Below are 22,980 nucleotides of genomic sequence, written 5' to 3'. Positions count from 1 at the left end.
TACCACATGGTCTAAGATGGCTGTTTTGGCTTCAGTCATGACACAGAAATTTTAGCCAAAAGGAAAAAGCAAAGGACAAAAAAAAAAAAAAAAAGTGGGGGAAAGAGGTCAGACAGTAATCTTTGTCGTCTTCAGAGGAAGATTCCCACAGGCTGGTCTTAGATGATTGTGATTATATTTCTTTGGTCAGAACTTAGTCACATGGCCACATCTAGCTACAAAGGAGGCTTGACAATGTAGTTTATTCTGGCCACCCAGGCGCCAATGTTAAACTCTGAGGTTCCATTATGATGGAAGAAAGAGAGAAGTAATAATGGGGGGCGACCAGCAGACTGTACGACCAAAAGGGACCTTAGAATTCAGCAGACTCTACCACTGAGAAATAGTAATCCAGTGGTAAACATCCACCTTCTGTGGACATCTGGGCTGGACTGGGCACTTGGTAGCTAAAGAGTAAGCTAAGCCAATCCCTCTCCAAGGTGCCAAATAGTCCTGGTTACTGACATCAGATTTAATAAGACCTTAATCAGAATTTTGACTCATTCCACTCAGTCTGGAGAACTGGCTGCCAAGAACAGAGGAATCTCCTTTGTGCTATTGTCTTCAGAAATTCCTTAACTCCTATTAACTTCTGGCCCTCACACTTAGCATAATTTTGAGATTGGCTTCACTTGAAAGCAAAACCATCCTGTGAGCTAGACAGCGTATGGAAACAGCAGGTCCCCAGAGAACAAAGGGGCCATGGAATCATCAGTGATGACATCATTGCATAGACATGTGTTTTCCCTAGCGAGTCATTGACTCCGTTAAAACTTCATCTTTCCTATCATAGAGGGCATTGCAAGGATTACATGACATCTTTTTTATAAATAAACATTATGCTGGAACACAAAAAAAGGCAAAAACAAGTGGAGTTATAAATAGAAAGGGAATATAGGAATATTTCCAGGAAAACGTAGGCGTTTTATAAATGACTATGACTGAACTTCTCCTGTGAAAAGATGCTTGTGTTAGAGACAACGGAAGAGTCACAGAAGGATGCTTTCACCTCCTCAGATATTAAGAAGGCTCCTAGCATCTCAGATCAATTTGATGTAATTTGAGTATTCTTTGTCATGTCACACTAGTTGAAACTGAAAGGCACATCTCAGTCACATCTAAAACCTCACAATTTTAGGGGTGCCTGAGTGGCTTAGTTGGTTAAGCATCAGACTTCAGTTCAGGTTATGATCTCACGGTTTGTGGTTCGAGCCCTGACTCGGGTTCTGTGCTAACAGCTTAGAGCCTCGAGCCTGCTTCGGATTCTGTGTCTTCCTCTCTCTCTCTATGCCTCCCCCCTTGTCCTCTGTCTCTCTCTCACACTCGAAAATAAATAAACATTTAAAAAATCCCTCAAAACCTCACGATTTTGGGGGCGCCTGGGTGGCTCAGCCAGTTAAGCATCCGACTTCAGCTCAGGTCATGATCTCATGGTTCGTGGGTTCGAGCCCTCCATAGGTCTCTGTGCTGACAGCTCAGAGCCTGAAGCCTGCTTTGGATTCTGTGTCTCCCTCTCTCTCTCTGCCGCTCCCCAGCTCAAGCTCTGTCTGTCTCTCTCTTAAAAATAAAGAAACATTAAAAAATTTTTTAAAAACTCACAATTTTGTTCTCTGGGTCTGAGGTGGACTTAGTGCGAAGAAATTTATGAATGTGCCACCGACTACTACTGTAAAGCATGTGGGATGCTCTAAAGGGGCAGGACAAGAGGTTAAATGAATCGGAGAGAGGGGACCATTGATGTGGTAGTTATAGAATGAAAGTCAAAAGAAGGTTCAACAGAAGAGAATTCAGGGGGGAAAGCAGCTTTTAAAATTGGCCACTTAAAAGACATTGATGAAGTATATATTTGCACTTACCAGTACATCTCAATGCAATGCCCACAACAAGCACTTGAGGCAGATGGAGTTACTCGTATTTCCGCAGCATCTCAGATGGAAGAGAAAAAAAAATCTGGTGTTTAAATCAAAGGTTACAGGATTTGCTTAAAGCCACGTGACTAGAAAGCGGCTCGGCTGGTCCTCAAACCCCAATCTGCTGCCATAGCTGGCAGAGAAATAAAATGGGTGTCTTGCTCCGGTCTCCTGTCAGCCTGGTTGTTGGCCATTTGCTGTGTGGCTCCCTCATCTCGGAACTCTGCTCTTCCCTGCCTTCGCTCACCCCTAGACTCAGATTCTCCATACTCGGCATGGCTCTCCCACCCCACTCAGAGCCAGGGCTTTGGAAACTGGTCCTGACAAATTTTGATGAAGTGATCCTATCAGATCAGCTTCCTGAGGACTTCGAGTTCTAACAAAGTATTGGGGGGACAATGACACTGCAAGGAAGGAGTTTCAAGTATAACTAACTAAAACAGTGGAGGAATTATTTGGGAGGCATGGGCCTTATTCAATATCTTTCTACTCTGGCAACCAAACCCCCCCCCCCCAGATCTCAGCACCTCTATCCATTTAGTTTTACATATTTTTTAAGTAACTTAGCAATATGTGACAACTATAAAACTAGAAATCTAGCGTACTTATTATATTCGTTGTAAAAGCACTGATGAACTGAAAACCACGTATGCTGCTGGTAGCAGTATATATTGGCACCATTGCTTTGCAAATGGTTAGTATTTTATTATAAGATTAAACACACACTTACCATGCAGCCCAGAAATCTCAATCCTACGTACCTTCCCAAGAGAAATGAAAATCTGTGTCCACATAAAGATCTACATGTGAATCGTTTTAGCAGCATTCTCCCCAAGAGTTAAAAACTGGAAACAACCACAACTTCCACCAAGTGGATAAACTTATTTAGATCGTGCATAAGATGGGTACTGCTTAGACATGAAAAGGAATAATCTGCTGATGTATGCAACATGGGCAGATCTCAAACACATCATGTCCAGTGAAAAGAGTCAAACTCAAAAGAGTGTAAACAAATCTTGGAGATATTGTGGGTTTGGTTCCAGACGACCACAATAAAGTGAATATCATAATAAAGTGAGTCAAATGAAGTTTTTGGCTTTCCAACATGCATAAAAATTACCTTTACACTACACTGTAGTCTAATAAGTGTGCAATGGCATTATATATAAAAAAACAATGTGCATGCCCTAATTCAAAAATCCTCTGTTACTAAAAAAATGTTAACGATCATCTGAGCTTTCAGCGAGTCCTAATCCTTTCACTGATAGAAAGTCTTGCCTCAGTGTTGGTGGCCACTGACTGACCAAGATAGTGCTTCCTGAAGGTGGGGGCAGCTGGGGCAATTTCTTAAAATAAGGCAACAGTGAAAATTGCCACATCAAATGACTCTTCATTTGAAAACTTCAAGGCCACTATATGGTTATTAAGTGGCCTAATTTCAATATTGTGTCTCAGGGAATAGGAGGCCCACAGAGAGGTAGAGACAGGGGGTCAGTGGAGCAGTGAGAACACACAATTTGTCAAGTAGGTTCACTGTCTTACACAGGCACAATTTGTGGCACCCCAAAACAAATACGATAGTAATACCAAAGATCTTTGACCACGTAACAAATATAATAATAATGATAAAGTTTGAAATATTGCAGGAATTACCAAAATGTGACACAGGGTCAGGAGGTGAACAAATGCTATGGAAAAGCGATGCCGATAGACTTGTTAGATGCCGAACTGCCACCGACCTTTGATTTGTAAAAATACATTATTTGTGAAGTGGAATACATCAAAGTGTAATAAAATGAGGTATGCCTGCACATGATGCATAAGATTCCATTTGTACTGGCAGCATAGCACTAACAAAACTGTGGAGACAAAAATCAGAGCAGTGGTTTCCAGTGGCTGGACATGGGGTAAGGGAATGACTGCAGAGGAGCAAACAACTTTCAAGGGTGATGGAAACGTTCCACATCATAATCGTGGTATGCTTACAAGACTGTATACATTTGGCAAAGTTCATTGATCTGTACAATTTTAAAATGTTAATTGTATTGCATGTGAATTACTCCTCAGTAAATTTAACTTTAAAAGTATATGACAGGTGTCTGGGTGGCTCAGTTGAGCATCGGACTTTGGCTCAGGGCACGATCTCTCAAGTTTGTGAGTTCGAGCCCTGCGTTGGGCTTGCTGCTGTCAGTGCATAAATAGCCCACTTCAGATTTTCTGTCCTGCCTCTCTCTGTCCTTCCCCTGCTGGTGCTCTCTCTCTCTCAAATATAAATTTAAAAAAAATTTTAAATATTTTAAAAAGTTTATAAATTTTTTTTAACATTTATTCATTTTTGAGACAGAGAGAGACAGAGCATGAATGGGGGAGGGTCAAAGAGAGGGGGACACGGAATCTGAAACAGGCTCCAGGCCCTGAGCTGTCAGCACAGAGCCCGACGCAGGGCTCAAACTCAAGGACCGTGAGATCATGACCTGAGCCGAAGTCGGCCGCCCAACCGACTGAGCCACTAAGGCGCCCCTAAAAAGTTTATTAAAGAAAAATATGTTTGAGATATTTTGAATCTCAGATATGAGAAAAAAAATGTTTAAGGAAGAACTTATTGCATATTTGCTATAAGACAGGCACTTTGCTGGGATCTGAGAATATAAAGATGAAAGACAGTCTGTGACTTTAAGGAGCTTATAGTCCAGTGGAGAAGAGACAGGAGCAAACAAAACCACAACAATGAGTGATAAGTGCATTAGTTGAGATACACACAGCAGGGCTGGAGCACACCATGGGGTACCTAGACCAGGTTTCTAGAAATGATGGACTCCCTAAAGAGAGATGATGCTTAAGTTTGAGTCAAGCTGCCGTAGGGGTTAGTGAGCCAGATAACAGAAGGACATCCTTAACTAAGGAAGTATAAAGTACAAAAATAGAGGGAAAGAGAGAGAGATAAAGTTCTCATGGATCAGCTCTAGTCTTGAAAATTGCCAAAAGGAATAAGGCAATGAATGAATAGGAGAAAAATTAGACTTGTCAGAAAGTAAATTCCATGGCAGTGAGACATATTAAAATGTGAACTGTTATTTCCCCAGGAAATGGTAGATGATCTTGAGAATCCAGAAAACCAAGTTCATAAGATAAACAAGACTGCTACGTGTTAAGAACGAGCACTCCTTGCTTTAGCATAGTGGCCTATTAATTCTTCAATGGCTCAAGAATCAACACAGACTTTATTGATCTGTTCCATTTCTAATATTTACTACTTTCCTCCTGTATGCCCTATCTACTTCAATTCACTAATATAATAGTTTGGCTTCAACTTTCTTCTCCCTACATTTTCACCTTTATTTTTTTAATGTTTATTTATTTATTTTTGAGAGAGAGAGAGTGAGTGAGAGACAGAAGTGGGAAAGAGCGGAGAGAGAGAGAGAGAGAGAGGGAGAAAGAGAGAGAATCCCAAGCTGGCTGTGTGCTGTCAGTGCAGAGCCCGATGTGGGGCTCAAACCCATGAACCTGAGCCAAAACCAAGAGTTGGTCACTTAACCAGCTGGGGTACCCAGGCACCCCACATTTTCATCTTTAAAAAAAAGGTAAGCACACAAAAATATGGCTAGTTGTCGTGCTGTATCATTGTGAGACATATAAAATCGTTTACCTGATGTATTAACTTCATAGTACAAAAGTCCCTTCCCAAAGACGCAACAAAAACAGTACAATCTGACGATCCCTAAAGCATATACCTAGTCTCATAAAGCAGGTTCCTGCATGTTATCCCACAATACTTCTATTTCTGTTCTCCTGGCCAAAACTTAGTTGCATGGCCTCACCTAACTGGAAGGTAGGAAAGAACACAGTCTTTATTCCAAGCAGTCACGTGCCAGCTGTTAGAAAAGGAAGAATGGGTAGTGTAGGATAAGCAGGAATCTCTGAATCAAAGAGGAGATTTCCCTTATCCCTCAGAATACTGGGACCATAGAGATAATGCAGTTTCTTGTTAAAATACAAACTCTAGAACTTCATTGCCAAAATTTTCCTTTGATTTGGAGCTGTTTGTTTTTTCATTCTGTGTTCATTCCATTCATGACCCTGGAGCCTCACAGGTTCCTTTACAAAGCACTAAGGACAGTGCCTAATGTAGAGTAAGTGCTAGATAAATACTGGCTGTTATGGTGATTGTCTCTGTGTCATGAAGCCAAAGAATCTTATAGTTACAAAAGAGATAGTCCAGTCTAATCTCTGCCACCGTCTCCCACCCCTTACCCAAGTAAGGGTGCTCATTTACAGTCTTGGTGCCTCACTAAAAATAAGGCGATGAATTTGGTAGATTAGTGCTATACAAAAGCAAATAGCACTTAATAATATATTTATAAAATGAGAAAAAAAAGTCTTTTGCAGAATTGTGTCTCCATTTAAAAATACTTTTTATTGCATTCAATTCCATCTCTTTAGGACTTAAAGTTTCCATGACTGGTGGCTTGTCAAATATGCCTAGTTGTTTCTACCTCTATTAACAGCAACTTTTTATGTGAATTCTTTCCTCATTTGTGAAGATCAGAATTTCTGTTCTGTAGATGATAGTACCAAAACCTCCCAAATAAGAGGTTCCACATATATATGCTTATTTTTAATTATTGATTATTAGCTTATTATAAACAGGCACATTTTCTAATGAGCTAACTATATTCTTGGTAACAAAATTGAACAAAAATTACAGTTGCCTTTTCCAGTTTTTGTTTCATAGCCATTGATAGTCTTTGTCAAATTTGCATATTGCTTTCTTTTTATAATTCAGGCTCTTATTTCTAAGAACGTCACTGAAAACTTGGCAAGAAAATACTAAAAATTTTCAGCTTTCTGTGTATCTTTTGCTGTGAACCACAGTCCAAGAAATACCATTGTGTCATATATACTAATGTTATATTTTGATAGATAAGATATTTCCTGATGGCTAATTTTGCAAGACAGACCTGAGAAAACTCAGATAAGATTGTTGACCTATTATTTTTATTTCATTAGAAAGCATCCTGGGTAATTTCCATAGCATCAAAATGACATGGGGGAAAAAGAGTAATAATTACATATTTTCGTTAACTGCAGTGTAATAATAAATAAATACGAGAGAGGACATTTCCATTAGATTTTCTTGTTTTAGAAAATTAAGTAGAAAACAACATTGCAGTTTACTTAAGGACAAACTGTTTTGAGAACTGAATTTATAATTAGCCCAAAAGACGAATCACATGAATTATTATACAAAGGAAACAAATTTGCTTCCAAACAACTTTATGAAAGAGTCAATCCAACAGATCTTGGATCATACTCTTTAGGAGACTAATTCATCTCTTGGGAACTCTGATCAAAAATAAAATCTTTCAAGTGTTTCCTTATCCACTAAGTCCAAATTATGAACAATGTTTCTAACATCTTCGTCTCATAGCTATCCACAGTCTAAAATCAAGAAGTCAAATTTTATCCCCTGTCTTCTAATTCACAAACACCTCATCATCACAAGAAGTGGCTCCAAGTCCCTCATTCTTTCTGAGGTTAAATTGAGACCTGTGAGCAAATTTGGCAGCCTGGTCATTTAATGCAGCTTTAAACCATTCTGTACCCATTTATTCAACATACGGTGCAGGTAGGATGAAACTGATTACCTGTTAATAAAAATTGTATGCCCTTTCCAAAGAAGTGGCACTGGGTATAACTTTGTATTTTAACTTACTTGCAAACGTCTCTTAATTTGCGGTTTTTTCACCCCTTTCTTTATGAGCAATGAAAGGAAGGAACAGAAAACTGTACCTTATGTCACCATAAGTCAAATGGCACAGATCTGCTGCATTCGTTTGCTAGGGCTTCCATAACAAAATACCACAGGCTGGGAGGTTTAAATAACAGAAATTTATTTTTTCATTGTCCTAGAGGCTGGAAGTCCAAGATCAAAGTATCGACAGGCTTGATTTCCCCTGAGGCCTTTCTCCTTGGCTGCAGACAGCTGCCTTCTCCCTGGGTGTTTCTGTTCTCAGAAGTACAGGGTGTGGCTTCTCCCTCTGCCTCCTAATCTCTTATTTTTTTTTTTTTTAATTTAAATCCAAGTTAGTTAACATATAGTGTAATAATGGTTTCAGGAGTAGAATTTAGTGATTCATCACTTACACATAACACCCTATGCTCATCCCAACAAGTGCCCTGCTTAATGCCCATCACCCATTTAGCCCATCCCCCCCACCCAACACCCCGCCAGCAACCCTCAGTTTGTTCTCTGTATTTAAGTCTCTTGTGGTTTGCCTCCCTCAAAATGATCTCCTCCTCTTATAAGGACACCAGGCGTATTGAATTAGGGCCCAGCCTAATGATCCCACTTTAACTTAATACCTCTTGAAGGCACTACTTCCAAAATAAGGTCACATTCGGAGATACTAGGAGGGTTTCAACATATGCATTTGGGGAAGATGTAATTCAGCCCGTAACATCTGGCCGTCCTAAAATGTTAAAATCAGACAGGAAAGGACCTTATTTCAACCCTTGACAGCCTTCAATTACAAAATCCTAAAATGTGTCTATCTTACATGGCATTTCATATTTTACTTTGGGATTCCAAATCATTCTGTACACAAGGACATTTGCAGAAACTGAAGGAACAAACACAGATTCATTTCTTAATTTACTTCTACTTGCTAAGGTAGGATTAGTATCCTGAGAAGGATAAAAAAAAAAACACAAAAAAACAGCAAAATAGTCCCTGTTTTTACTAAGTGTGAGTCCTCTGTTCAGCTTACCTTTGTGACTTTTGAAACCAGGAAGCTTCTTGGAAGATACACTAAAGGATTTAAAATTTAGAACTTTTAAAAAAAAAATCACTCATTCACGGGGCGTCTGGGTGGCTCAGTCGGTTAAGTGTCTGATTCACCTCAGGTCATGATCTCACTGTTCGTGAGTTTGATCCCCACATCGGGCTCTGTGCTGAAGGTTCAGAGCCTGGAGCCTGCTTCGGATTCTCTGTCTCCCTCTCTCTGGCCCTCCCTTGCTCACACTCTTTCTCTCTCAAAAATAAATAAGCATTAAAAAAAAAATTTTTTTTTAATCACTCATTCCTTGGAAGCCACATCATGGCAAATATATGTCATGTTTTGAACTACAAATAATAGGATACCTTCCTAACAGGCTTAACTGTGAAGGACAATTCTTATCTAACATGAAGCCCAGTAGCTAGCAGTTCCAGTTTGGTGAGTTCAGTACCAAAACGATGGTGGAACTCAGGGCTTGTCGTCTCCCCTCTGAGGTATCAGAAGTTGGTTTCTGTCCTCTGCTGGTTGCCAGGTTGACACCAGTCATCACCTCCTTTCACAAGTGTGCTCAGAGCCTGGAAGGGAAGCCTTTATCCTCCTGAATCTCTTTTTATCAAGGAAGAAAGCTTTGCCCAGAATATGCTACCTCAAAATACGACTGTAGAAGTCCGGGACGTGTCACCCCAAATCTGCTACTTTGGTACATTGGTTGTTTTGAGTTATAAGCACTTGAAAAAGAGCAAATGCAGGGAGAGGCTTTCTCTGAACTCCCTTTTCAGTCTAAAGACACATGGTCCAAAAGGAACTCAATTGTTTTAAATTTCCTCCTTAGGAGTTTCAACAACCATGAAAAATTGGTAAAATTGGACACCACACCCAGACAGACTTTGTCACAAACTACCATACCTCCCATCTATTCTTCTAAATGTCCATTTGTCTTTCCTAAAAATGATTTACTTTCCCCTAAGAGGCCTACATTCCTCCTCTTTGCTGATTAAAATGGTATTTCAGCCTGAGTCTTAAGCCATCTCAGGGAGTTACTCATGTTCCCCTAGTTATTTTCCATGTATACATGAGGTATACATACTAATCAACACTTGTCTATCTTTCTATGTTGTTTATTACAGGGGTCTCAGCCAAGAACTCAGAAGGGTGGAAGGAAATTATTTTTCCTCCCCTGTAGTCCCAACCTCCCCTAAGGCATCCCTGGTACAGAGAAGTGGAATTTACTCCATTGCTTTTCACACAAATACACAACAGAGATGGTCATATGCCAGAGAGAAGTGCTTCCTAACTAATTTTCTTACAAGAGCAACACCCACTTCAGCAGGAGTGGAATTTATTTGCATTTCACCGGAATCTTTGAGAGAACTTGAGTTTATCAGCATTATTCTGTTTTAGTGCCTTGTTTCAATTATCTAGTGCTGAAAACATGGCTTAAAAATAGTATTCATTTCTTTTGCTGACTGATCTTGGGCTGAGTGGACTCAGCTAAGCAGTCCTTACTTGGCTCTCTGTGCAGCTGCAGTCAGGCAGCAGGGGCAAGGGTCACCCTGAAGCTTTCACACGTAGCTGGCACTTGGGCTGAAGTCACTCAAACAGCTATGAGTAGAACAGCTGGGGCTCCTTGGTCATGTCTCCATGTTTCTCTCTGGGAGACCTCCCCACATGGTGACCTTAGGGGGACATTTTGCACAGCAGGGGAGGCTCCATATGCAAGTGTACCAAGAGGAACGATCAGAAGCTGCATAGACTTTTCTAACCTAGCTTTGGAAGTCACACAGTATCGCTTTGGCCACATTTATTCGTCAAGGCAGCCACAAGACCACGCAGATTCAAGAGGTGGTCTTGAAAGGAGAAGTCTCAAAGAATTGGTGGACGTATTTTAAATACCACCACACACCCCTTCAAGATTGGCCCTCCCATCATCTATTCAGCTGGACCACCCTCAGTTTACCTGTGAGTCCACAGAACCTGCTTTCCATGGCCATCTGCACCTCTAGGCCCTCATCTCTCATCACTATCCTTGTGGACAGTTCCCACTTTCATTTCACACACCTCCCTTTGCAGGATGGACTGTTTAGAGAGTGAGGTCTTTGTGAAAAGGAACCAGGATTTCTGGTTCTCCATAGCTAAGACAAAGACTCTCATAACCAGTGTTTCAAGTTAAATTTTAGTCCTTATTTCCTCTCATGCTTTTTGGTTTCCAAAGAAGGAAAATGCAGAGACAGCCAACTAGCAGTGGGGAAAGCTCTCCTATGCCAGCGAGGCCCAAGCCTACCAGCAGTCAATGGATATAAACACAGAAACAAAAAGCAGTCGGGGCAGTGTGGAAGGAAATGGCTGCCTGTCCTCCTAACCCTCTGAAGGTGGACTGCTTGTGTATAGCTTTGCCCACCTGAGCAGAAAAGATGAGCATCTGGAATCTTAGCTTTCTCCCTTGAATGCCTCTCCACTCAGTATCAGTCAAGCTGACCAACTTTTCCTTGAATAAAAAATTCGAGTGAGAGCCTGAAGTAATGAGTATTCTCCAAAAACAATTTCACCAAGACATATTAAATGAAATTTCCAGTGGCAGCTTAACCATTTTAGGAAGAAAAGAACCTTATATAATTTATGCATGTTGGTAAAAGGAAAGGAAAGAAATTCCGTGATGCTCAATCTAGGACATAGAGTCCATTATGTGGAAATAAATTCCTCAAGACCCCAAATATCTTTGGTTCAGTCTTAATTTATATTAAAGTTACCTTGTTTGTTCATTTGTTTGTTTTGTTTTGTTTTAAGCAGGAAACATTGAGGGATGTGTTAGGAAGCTGTTTTGGTGAGCACATTTAAGAATGCAAACCACAAGATTTACAACTGGCTTTGTTTGGATAAAATAGAACTGAGCATATATACTTGTCAGTTACCATAAAATATAAGTAAAACTTACAGTTACTCTCTATTTTGTCATCACAAAATTGAGTTTCTGTGTAACTGACTATGAGGAGGAAAGAGTTTTCCTATAATCTTCAAAAAATTATCTTACTAGTTTTTAGGACTTCTACTTGTAACCTTTAGGTTATAAATATTTGTTTTGAGAAACTGCATTCGTTAAAGTGTTGTAGGGAACTGTTCATGGAGAGTTATAAACTCTGCCAAAAAGGTTGATTTTATCCACCAATCTTGAACTACTGGTTCACTACTTTTTGACCTTGTTCAGTAGTAAAACAAAAACACTATGAACAGTTTCTTAAAATTACGAACATTGCCAAAAGCATTCTTATTTACAAAAACCGTATTGCAAAATAACTTTAATAGGCCAACTTTAAAACACGGTGTAGAATCCTGATTTGTCATAACCTGAGCATGGAGCCCTGGTGAGATGCCCTTTGATTTCCTGACATTCCACCTAATAGATGTCAAACTCTGAATAAGAAGCATATTTGGAGGATTTGGGGAGAATCAGTGTCAAAAGAAAAAATGGGTATGGAAACCTCAGAAACATGGTATAAAGTGAAGAGATAAATATAGGGAGTTAAATTGTGAAATGTCATGATCCTATTTTTTTTTTTGACAGCATAAAACTCACATCAAGATTAAAACTGAAAACAAAGGAAATTCGTGTCTCATAGAAGGTTCCTAACCACCCTGTCAAAGGGTGCTCCCCAGTCCCAACCCCAAACATTGTAGTTACACCGAAGTTTGAGTTTATGGGTGTTAAGAATATTTGATTAAAAAAAAACGACCGGATTGACAAAAGAAAAATGGGGAGGAGGAACACTGTTTTAGCTTAATAACAGTGTTATTATATTAGCACATAACAAACAGATACAGGATATGGTCTTTGGTAACAGCCTGACTTGAAAAAACATAAAAGCATTTTGGGGTCACTTGAGGCAATTGAAGATAGCCAGTATATTAGGAAATAATTAGGAGTGATAATGGCACCATGTGATATAGGATTATATGCTGACATATTGTGGAGTGAAACTTCATATAGTCTACAATTTAAAATGGTTTGGTGAAAAAATACATAGATGAAGTGTATGTGGTAAGACAACAATTGGGTATAAAAGTGTTGAGTATACTCTTTCTTCCCATTTTCTTTATGTATGAAAAATTTCAAATTAAAGTTTTTAAAGTACATGGATGTTACTCCTGTCCCCAGATTTTTTTAATTCTTAAAATAAGAAGGAAATGTGTGTTAAATTTGGCTTAAGAAGATGGGACCTGTAAGTTCAAAGAGCTAGCAAATATAGCCAAAGTGCTGTTGTTCAGATGTGAAGGTCCTCACCATTGAAACAAGTCTAGAAATGTTGCATCACCCTTTGATTTCTGTGGACAGTCTTATGCCAGCTATGCTTGAATTTCGGGCTAAAAGGTAAAGTGTAGTTACCCCAGGAGCCAACCAAGTCCACCAGAGATCAAAAGGGTGCACTCTCAACATGGATGGAGCTAGAGGCTAAGTGAAATAAATCGGTCAGAGAAAGACAAATACCATATGATTTCACTCATATGTGGAATTTAAGAAACAAAACAAACAAAAGAGGAAAAAAAGACAAGCCAAGAAATAAACTCTTAACTATAGAAAACAAAATGATGCTTACCAGAGGCAAGGTGGATGGGAGAATGGGTGAAATAGTGAAAGGGATTAAGGGGCACGCTTGTCATGATGAACACTGAGTAATGTATAGAATTACTGGATCACTATATGGTACACCTAAAATGAATATAAGACTGTATGTTAACAACACTGGAATTAAAATTAAATAAACAAATAGATAATAAATAAATAAATAAATAAATAAATAAATAAATAAATAAAGTGTTGGACTCTATTGGTTTCAGTGTTTCTGTCTCTCAAACTAAATGAAATAATTGGTCAGAATAAGCCTCTGTGTTATGATGTAACAATAATAACAATGAATAACACTATAAATAATAATAATAATAATAATAATAATAATGCCTAACATTTCTTAACCACTCAGGGAAAGGCACCATAAATTGGTTTGGACATTACAGATGATGCTTCAATATTATGATAGATAAAGCATGTTGCACACACTGAGCTATGTGGTCATTATGAATAGTCTTTCCTTAAGCCAGGTGTTCAATAGAAATTTATTAAAGTCTTTCATAGCATCTAAATGGGCAAACTCCCAAGGTTAAGCACTATTGGCCAACTGTATAGGGGTTATATGGGCAGCTGGGACACCCTTCCCTCCTTATACCTTTTTATCCTCTAACTCCTGCCTGTCCTGACTTCATCCTTCTGCCTTCCAGAAGGACTTCCTCCATTCCAAGCTGGCTGAGGCTGTCTACATACTCTCTTACTCCACTTGTAGCCCTTATTATACATCTAATCCTTTGAGCCACTCCACACAGTTCAAGACCAACATGTTCAGATCTCTATTAACTTTTTTTCATATCTCTACTGATTCATCAACTTATCCCTCCTGCCCTCACTAGCCAGAAATACTGTGTCTTCCTTCTGGGAACTTCCTTTATGCACAAATGCTCAGGAACAGAAGGAATTAACACAGTCTGAAGAAAGGAGTGGGGGTGTTCTTCAGTCTGGCCTCCCCATCCAGAAACCAGACTGAGTCAATCCCTGAGGGCTGTGGCTTCTCATAGACATCTGGAGCCATCAGCTCAGCTCCCAGGGTTATTAGGAGGATCAAATGACCTAAAGTAGGTGGCAAAACTCCACAAAGAAATAACTATGGCTATGTGACTTGTTAAATAGCCCATGTTGGGTTCATTATGTCTTCCTTATTTAATACTTTCTACTCTACATCAAAACTTCAACATTTTATTTTTACAAAACTTTTTTCAACTGTTAAGAACCTGGCATGTATTCAGGAGGTGCTCATAAAATATTCACCTATTCAAAAAATATTCTATAATAGATTAAGGAAGCATAAGACAGTCATCTCCAAGGAACTTGCAATTGAATGGAGAAAATAATGGATGTAAGACATGCTTGCTGTTACATGGAAGTACATGTAGGCAGTGCCATCGGAGTACAGAGAAGAAGTAGACTTCTGACGGACAAGAGCCTCGTAGTGTAAATTGAGGTTTACTGAAATGTTATTTCAGTCTACAGTGATAGGAGGAAGAATGTGAAGTTTTCCTTTTTCTCCCTATCCAACACTGCCTCCTAGTGGTGCCATGGCCCCTTTGCAGTGCCTCTCAATTCCTCCCAAGGGGGTATAGGGAGGGAAATGGAAACATCGCATCAACAAGTGGTTATAGAATCTGAATCGATTTGTGAACATCACTTTTAAGTTGAGCCATTGTAAGTGAAGCCTTCATTTCTTTTGTTCTTCCCTTCCAGGAAAACTGTGTTCTACCATAGAAGTGTCACCTACTATGGGTCCTGGCATTTTTATCACAGGGTGCACTGGGAGAAGCAAAGCACCCTCAAAAAAGGACATAAAAAGGAAAAGGAGAGATCTTCCACTGCCTTCATGGAAGGGCCAACTCCTGTTCCCAAGCTGCAATGAGAGAAGCCTCCTCGTGGAGACTGCTCAGGGGAAGAGGAAGGTCACAGTTCCCTGAGTTTGAGTCTGGGAACTGAAATATGGTCCCAAGAGCATTGAAATCTTGATGCATGTCTCAAAAGACAAAAATGCTGTCATGTCAAGAGTGGAGCTGTTTTCTGTTTTGGAGGAAGTGATGGCTTAGGCACTCTTTGGGGGCAGGCTGTTACTTGCCCTGGAAAGACCCCCACGATAGGCCAAGTGACTGTTCAAGGACAAAGCTGAGGCTCTAGAATCATGTGAAAGGTTGTCAATGAAGCAGATGGAATTCCAGCTTTGAATACTTTCTGTTCCATCAACAAAACAAAAATGTTGACATTTTCTTTCTAAATATGTATGGGTTGGGACATTGTGTGCTTGAAAATGGTTATTTCTTTTTGTGGCACGTGAAGGTTTTATTGCAGAGGCACTAACAGGAGCCCAAAGCTGGAGCAGTCATCTTCACCAGAAACTTTGCAACACTTGGTGCAAGTCTTGCACCAGAATTGCTGCCTCCAGGCCTCACTGAGGAAGTGTGGCTCAGAATGTAACTCACTGAGAGCAGGAATTTTGTTCCATGGATATACACTCCAGGGACTAGAACCTTACTGGGTTCATAGTAGGCATTTCAATGTTTGTCGAATGAACACATGAAGGAAAAGTGCTACCCGTTTCCCATGCAAACCACTTCTGCCCTGGGACAACAGGGAAGGGTAGGTTTGGGAACAGAAGACAGAACCTTAGGCAGAGCAGTGCCTAGCTGAGTTGAATTTTCATGGTATTGGTGAAGTAGTCTGACAAGAAGGGCAAAAGGGAGGAATATGGAAAATCATATTCCTGGTCATCTGTGAGGGCCTGATGACACAGAAATGAACTAGGACACCTTGAAATACAGCAGTGCTTCTATGTGGACAGGTGGGAATTTTGGTCATTTGGACACTAATGTAAATGTGGCCTCCACGGGCTCCCAAGCTGGGTGACCAGGTTAATTGGTCAGCATAACTAGCACAACCCAGCACTAGCCACTTCATGTGTCCTGAGCAGCTCTCTTCTGGTCTACTATTCCCATATTTTAAAATTGGAGTGCATAGACATTGGGTCTCATTTTTGAAGGAACATGCTGTAACTATAAATTATAATTTCTGGTCTTAGATTATCTCCACCATCAGCTTTCTTTTTACCTGTGATCATTGAAGGTAGAAGTCTAAGAATAATGTCGCTGGCCCTCTTCACAAATTCACCCATTCTTCTATTACTTCTGCTCTCTTCATGGTGCTTATTCTGCTTCTCTCACAAAACGTGACTCGTAAGACTTTAGGTTATTATTAATATCCTTACTAATACCTCCTGCCACCTTTAACTTACTCTCACCCCAATGACACCCATGACAATTCACTTTCTTCAATATTTTTATTTTTTCAATATTTATTTTGAGAGAGAGAGTATGAGCAGGGGGACGGGCAGAGAGAGAGGGAGAGAAAGAATCCTAAGCAGTCTCCTCACTGTCGGTGCAAAGCCTGATGTGGGGCTCAATCTCACGAACCGTGAGATCATGACCTGAGCCAAAACCAAGAGTTGGATGCTTAACCGACTGAGTCACCCAGACATCCCTTCCCTCGATATTTTTTAATCTTGCTTAGTCTACAATAATATCCTCCTTATTAGCCATTCTATCTCCACTCCGGTCCATCTTCAATGCTACTGCTGAAACCTTCTGAAGGTCCCCAGTCATATCTCCTTCTGCCCTCAGGTTTACCTCCTAAAAAAAAAAAAAATCAAGAAATCCTGCAATGGATCCTTGGATACCAAAATATCATAAATTTCAGATCCCATACATTTCAGAATTTCTCTTTTCCTGCCACTAAAACTTTGAGCAGAATATTCTACACTTCTAGAATTAACTTACTTATCTCATATCGAGATATTTTTCATCTCTCAGTTACTCTTGAGAAAAAGAACCATATACTTTTAAGTATGCTTACCTCCTACGCACCCTTGATTGCACACACCAGGTGCATACAGTATCAAATCTATAATTCTATATTTTTTGAATACTACATGTTTAATCCATGAGAACCTCTTCAGAGTATTATTTCCTCAAACAGAAGCTATTGATTGGCAAGGAGTGAGCCCTAAAACAAATAGGGTCAATTATGATACTTTTCAGATTCACTTGATGAATGCTGGACTAGTCAGAGCCCTTTCCTGAAATTTTTGAACACGGAACCAGAAATAACCCTCATTTTCTTTCAGGTGTGTTTCTCAATATTCATATGTTTAAGCCCTAACCTTCAACGTGACTATTTGAAGAGAGGGTCCTTATAGAGGTAACTAAAATTAGATGAGATCATGATCCAGTAGGATTAATGTCCTTCTAAAAGGAAAATACACCGAAGCTCTCTCCACACCACAGAGGAAAGGTCATGTGAGGATGCAGCAAGAAGGGAACCATCTGCAAGCCATGAAGAGAGCTCTCACCAGAAGCTGACTTGGTCAGCACCTTGACTCCTACCCTCCAGAATTGTGAGAAACTAATTTCTGTTGTTTAAGCCACCCAGTCTGGTATTTTGCTATTGCATCCTGAACAGACTAACTGCAGGCGGCGAGGCTGGAAAGTACGTGTTAACCGAAGACATGTTTCTGCCATACTGAAGAATGGATTCTGAAAGGATAAAGCTGAGACAAGAGACAGAGTCCTAAAAGCACGCCTGTCCTCCAGTTATTTATACATAGAACAAAGATTAGAACATTAACAGAAGCATTCTTCTTTATTCTTTTTTGTACTTAGTATACATGAATTGGTTTCACATCAAGAAAATGTTTCTGGGGGCGCCTGGGTGGCGCAGTCGGTTAGGCGTCCGACTTCAGCCAGGTCACGATCTCGCGGTCTGTGAGTTCGAGCCCGCGTCAGGCTCTGGGCTGATGGCTCAGAGCCTGGAGCCTGTTTCCGATTCTGTGTCTCCTTCTCTCTCTGCCCCTCCCCCGTTCATGCTCTGTCTCTCTCTGTCCCAAAAATAAATAAACGTTGAAAAAAAAAAATTAAAAAAAAAAAAAAAAAGAAAATGTTTCTGGGGCACCTGGGTTCTTTAGTTGGTTGGGTGTCTGATTCTTGATTTCAGCTCAGGTCATGATCCCAGGTTCATGGGATAGCCCCACATCAGGTTCCATGCTGAGTGTGGAGTCTGCTTAAGATTTTCTTTCCCTCTCTCTCAAAAAAAAAAAAAAAAATTAAGAAAAATAAAGTGTTTCTGAAATGGTAATATAATACATTGTACTTATTAAGTGTTCTATACATATCCATTTTTTTCTTTCTCAGCATGTTTAAAATCATCTATAATAAAAAAAAATCTACCAGTTAAAAAGCTTGATTTGGAAAGCAATGATCACAGATGTGTTATTTATGCTAGGCTGCTGCCATTTTGAGAAATGAGGCTAGGGTATCTTTTAAGACTTGAGAAATGAACTGATATTTAAAATTGCTTCTTGAGAAATGTATCATTTTGTTTTGTTTTGTTTGTTTTTACATCTTTCAATCCTATGGAGGGATTTTGTTAGCTGCTTTTTGTCCAGATCTTTATTGATAAATACAGAGTTAAACAAAAAAGAGACTCCTAGTTTCTCATCCATGGCAGGCATTTCTGGCCTGTTTTTTTCTAAACGTGTTACAACTAAATTGGAAAGAACCCTTTAAAAAAAGTCATCCTGATAGTAGGATAGAATCAAGGTGGAAAAATTACTGTTTTATGTACCATGAAAGTTTTAGCTCAAGTGCATTAATTGAGGTAAAATGGTCTGGAGAGATTAACAAGGCCAAGCAAGAACATCAGCCAAGAGAATACTTTTAGCAACTCCCCAGAAGGAAGATGATGGCCTCCTATAAGAGGTCAATAAAGATCTGACATAGTCTCAGAATTCAAGGAAAGAGCCCATCTTTGATTATATATTAATGACACATTTATAATTGGAAGCCAGTACTCAAGTCCAAATTTATTTACACACACACACACATTATATTTGGGCATGAAGGCTACAAAAATGTAATATAAATTCTTCTTCCTCATGTAACATACTCCATATATGCTTTGAAATTACCATTTCAATACAGAGCTCTCTATTTTCCAAGCAATCTAATTGTAAACATGTAATCACTTTTTTTCACTGGTATATTACACTAGGGCAAAAAATTGGAAACTGTCTTGTGCTTTAATTCGTTTTCTGCATTAATGAGATGAATCCTGCAAAATATCCTTGACTTGAAAAAGTTGCTTTAAACAAAACATAAGTAGCAGCTATGAAACTATAATTTCAATAGAGGTAGGCAATTGGAGTAGATACGTGGCTAGATTCATGGAAATCAGAAAAAAAAGAAAGGGAATAAAAAATTGCCTGTCTGTAAGACACAGATCTATCAAACATAACATAATATTGAATCAGTAATGGAACAATGTTCAAAGACAATACAGTCTGTGGGGGGGGATAAACCAGTAAAGTTTTCCTAAGTATTTTTCTTTCTTCTTTCCTCATGTAGGAAGTACCAAGGTAAGTAGCAGATGAAGAATTGTTTTTGGAATAAGACACATCTATATTTAAAGTCTAGTTCCAATGCAATTGCTGTGTGTTTGATCTCTATTTCCTCAGTTTCTAATTCTTGCTAATAATAGTAACAACAACTGGCTGGGATCAAACATCCATGTGTTTGTTTATGTTTAAACTTCTTGTTAAGTTAGTTGTATGGCTATCAGATTGTGTTGCATTTTATGAAACCAAAAAAGACCAATCTAGGGACTGTATGTAGGGACATGGCCATTTGTTGTGTTAGTCTCTGGAAAGAGATCACAATTGCTGCTTTCTCCATCTCCTATGTTCCAAAAACATTGGTCCTCTTTTTGCAATTCAACCATGCCAAGCAATTTCTTTTCCTTGGGATGCTTTTCTCCTGACATTTATCACACAGCTGGCTCCTTGTGTGTGTGTGTGTGTGCGTGTGTGTGTGTGTGTGTCAGTTCAAATGCTACTTCCTCTGAGGCCTTTCTAGCTTTCACTCCATCATTTTTCCTAAGACATCACACTGTTGATTCCTTTATGGCAGTTCCCACTATAGACAATTATCATGCTTATTAATTTATTGACTTGTCTGTCCGCTGACTAGAACAAAGTAGGCTTTCAATAAGCAATTGATGGCTGGATAGATGGATGGAGAGATGGATGGCTGATGGATAGATGGATGGATGGATGGATGGCTGGATAGATGAGGAAGGACACAGTCTGATAAAGATCCTCCTCCTCTGTCCATAATCTGACCACTTCTGATTACCTGTATGACTAACACCTACTCATTGTCTCCAATATTTCCCTCCTGGGTGATTACAGTGGGCTTCTTAATGGATCAGTCTGCTTCTACCCCTGGGTCCTACTTCAACACAACAGTCAAGCTAATCCCTTTTATAATACATGTACATCTGTATTCTATAAAAACAAAACAAAACAGGGGCACCTGGGTTGCGCAGTCAGTGGGGCAACTGACTCTTGATTTTGGCTCAGGTCATGATCTTAGAGTCCTCAGATCAGGCTCCACGCTGAGCATGGAGCCTGCTTGGAATTCTCTCTCTCCCCTCTCTCTTTGTCCCCTCCCGTCAAATAAACAAATAAATAAACTGAAAAAAAAAAAACACAAAACAAAACCTGCAGTGGTTTCCCACATCCCTCAGAGTAAAAATCAAAGTCCTTATAACAGCCTACAAGTCCCTTCTTAGTGTGGTCTGTCCTTACCTCTCTGACTTCCCCTTCACTCTTAGTGATAACTGCTATTGCCTTCCTGTTCCTTGAACATGCCAGGCACTTTAGGGCATTTGCTCTAGACTGTTCCCTCTTCCTATAATGCCTTTTCCTCATATATCTAAGTGACTAACTCCTTCACCTTCTAGTCTCTATTTAAATATGACCTTCCCATTGAAGTCTATCCTCACACCTTATTTTCTGCTGCAACCAATCACCCCAACCCCATGCCAGCTCTCCCTGTTGGTCTTGTTTTCCATAGAACTTACTGCCTTCTAACATATTATACAATTTATTTTTATATTTTATTAACTGTCTTCCCTGCTACCTCTCACTATAATGTAAACTCAGTTCATCCATGATTCCCAGGTACATACAACAGTGTCTGGCACATAGTAGGCACTCAATATCTGTTAAGTTGAATTATTAGTCTCAGTGCATACAAGTCCTGATGAACGGATTACAAGATGTTGCTCTCTGGGTGGATGCATCCGGGACCCAGGAATAGGGAGTCCAAGTTAGATGCCTGGAGAATTGCCAGCTTTGGGGAACTTGTGCAAAACTCTCAAACAGCAGGAATGGGTCTGCAAACTGAACCAAACTGCCTATAGCAGCAGCATCATTCTTGTATTCTCCACATCTACTTGCATTTGTGTTCCCTAAGGAAATCTTTTTGAAACATTCCTGTCTGCTGTAAGACACCAGTAATGGCCACCATTTATTAATCCTCTAAGTACTGTTCAGGGTAAATGGTAGAGTTTACCATTGGATGGTTCCAGTCGTTCCACTGGATGACACAATAGGTGGGAAAGTCAGGGAACCCTGCTTTGGTTGGCTCCTGGCTGCGAAACCTACGTGAACTAATGTAAGCAAAACGGGAGAAGATATTTGCCAATGGAAGCCTAAGTACAGGCACCGATGTGCCTCACATCAGAAATTAGAGCCACGAACGGAAGGTTCCTACAGTGTTGACTTTGTTCTTTTAAAAAAACAAGCTAGAAGCGCGTCCCCGCCCCTCCGAGCAGAGTCCCGGCGGGAGCCTCGGACCGGACCGCAAGGCCCTGTTGCCGGAGCAGCCGCCCGCCTACCACCTGGAGGCCCGCCCGGGGGACTTCGCCCGCACAGCCACAGGACCGTCGCCGCCGCGCCCCCGCCGCCGCCCTACACCCACCCGGTCACAAGGATACCTACCCGCTGTCCCAGGGTCTACGTTTCTATCCACCGTCGAAATGTCACCAGGTACCCTGCCCATTCCATTGTCGTTGGAGGCCGCCCCAGTCTGCAGAGTAGGGTTTGGGAGGACTTCTTCACCTTCCTGGGCATCTTCCTGGGCATCATTTTGTTCCCATTTGGGTTCATCTGCTGTTCTGCCTCCAGGAAGCAAAGATCCCCCAAAGGCGGAGCAAACCTTACTTTAAAGGGAACGATACACCTGACTTTCCTACATCCTGACATCTTTTCTTAATGTAAATGTGTACAACAGCTTTGTTTGATTAAACTTTCAGGATTGTTTTGTAAAGTGAGGTGGGATAGATCTGGCTAGTGTGAGCTGAGGTTTCGTGAGCACAGGAGTCATAGCCGTGGACACGCAGCAACACTGCTCCCAGGGTAAATGACAATCCAATAAAACACTGCTTTTATTTTTTGCAGTGTTCAATTTGAGAAAGGTGAGAAATAACGTTTTAAATAAACGAGATTCATACCATTGTGAAACACACACACACACACACACACACACACACAAAACAAAACCACACCCTGGGGAAAGACTCTTAGTTGCTAACTTAATACCTGGTCTCCTCTCCTTACTATATAGAACTCCAATTTTACTTGGCCATCTGCCCAGCTAAGACATTTCTTGGCCTCTTTGAATCCAGGCATGAACATGGGACAAAGTTCTGGCCAAAGACATCTAAGCTGAGGTCTTTGGAGCTTCTAAAGCTCTTTAAAGAGTGCTCACTTATTTGGCATGTT

General features: G+C 40.2%; 1 pseudogene; it reads left to right on the top strand.

The window, feature by feature from the left end:
• The first annotated feature begins 3,864 nt into the window (after window positions 1-3,864).
• LOC124529147 (brain protein I3-like) lies at window positions 3,865-22,471 on the top strand (annotated as a pseudogene).
• Window positions 22,472-22,980: the final 509 nt, after the last annotated feature.

This window comes from Lynx rufus, unplaced genomic scaffold (genome assembly GCF_022079265.1).
Source record: "Lynx rufus isolate CCGP_SWC_20201006 ecotype Redwood Valley unplaced genomic scaffold, mLynRuf1.p SCAF_6, whole genome shotgun sequence".
NCBI lineage: Eukaryota > Metazoa > Chordata > Mammalia > Carnivora > Felidae > Lynx > Lynx rufus.
This window is presented reverse-complemented; position numbering and strand designations above follow the sequence as displayed.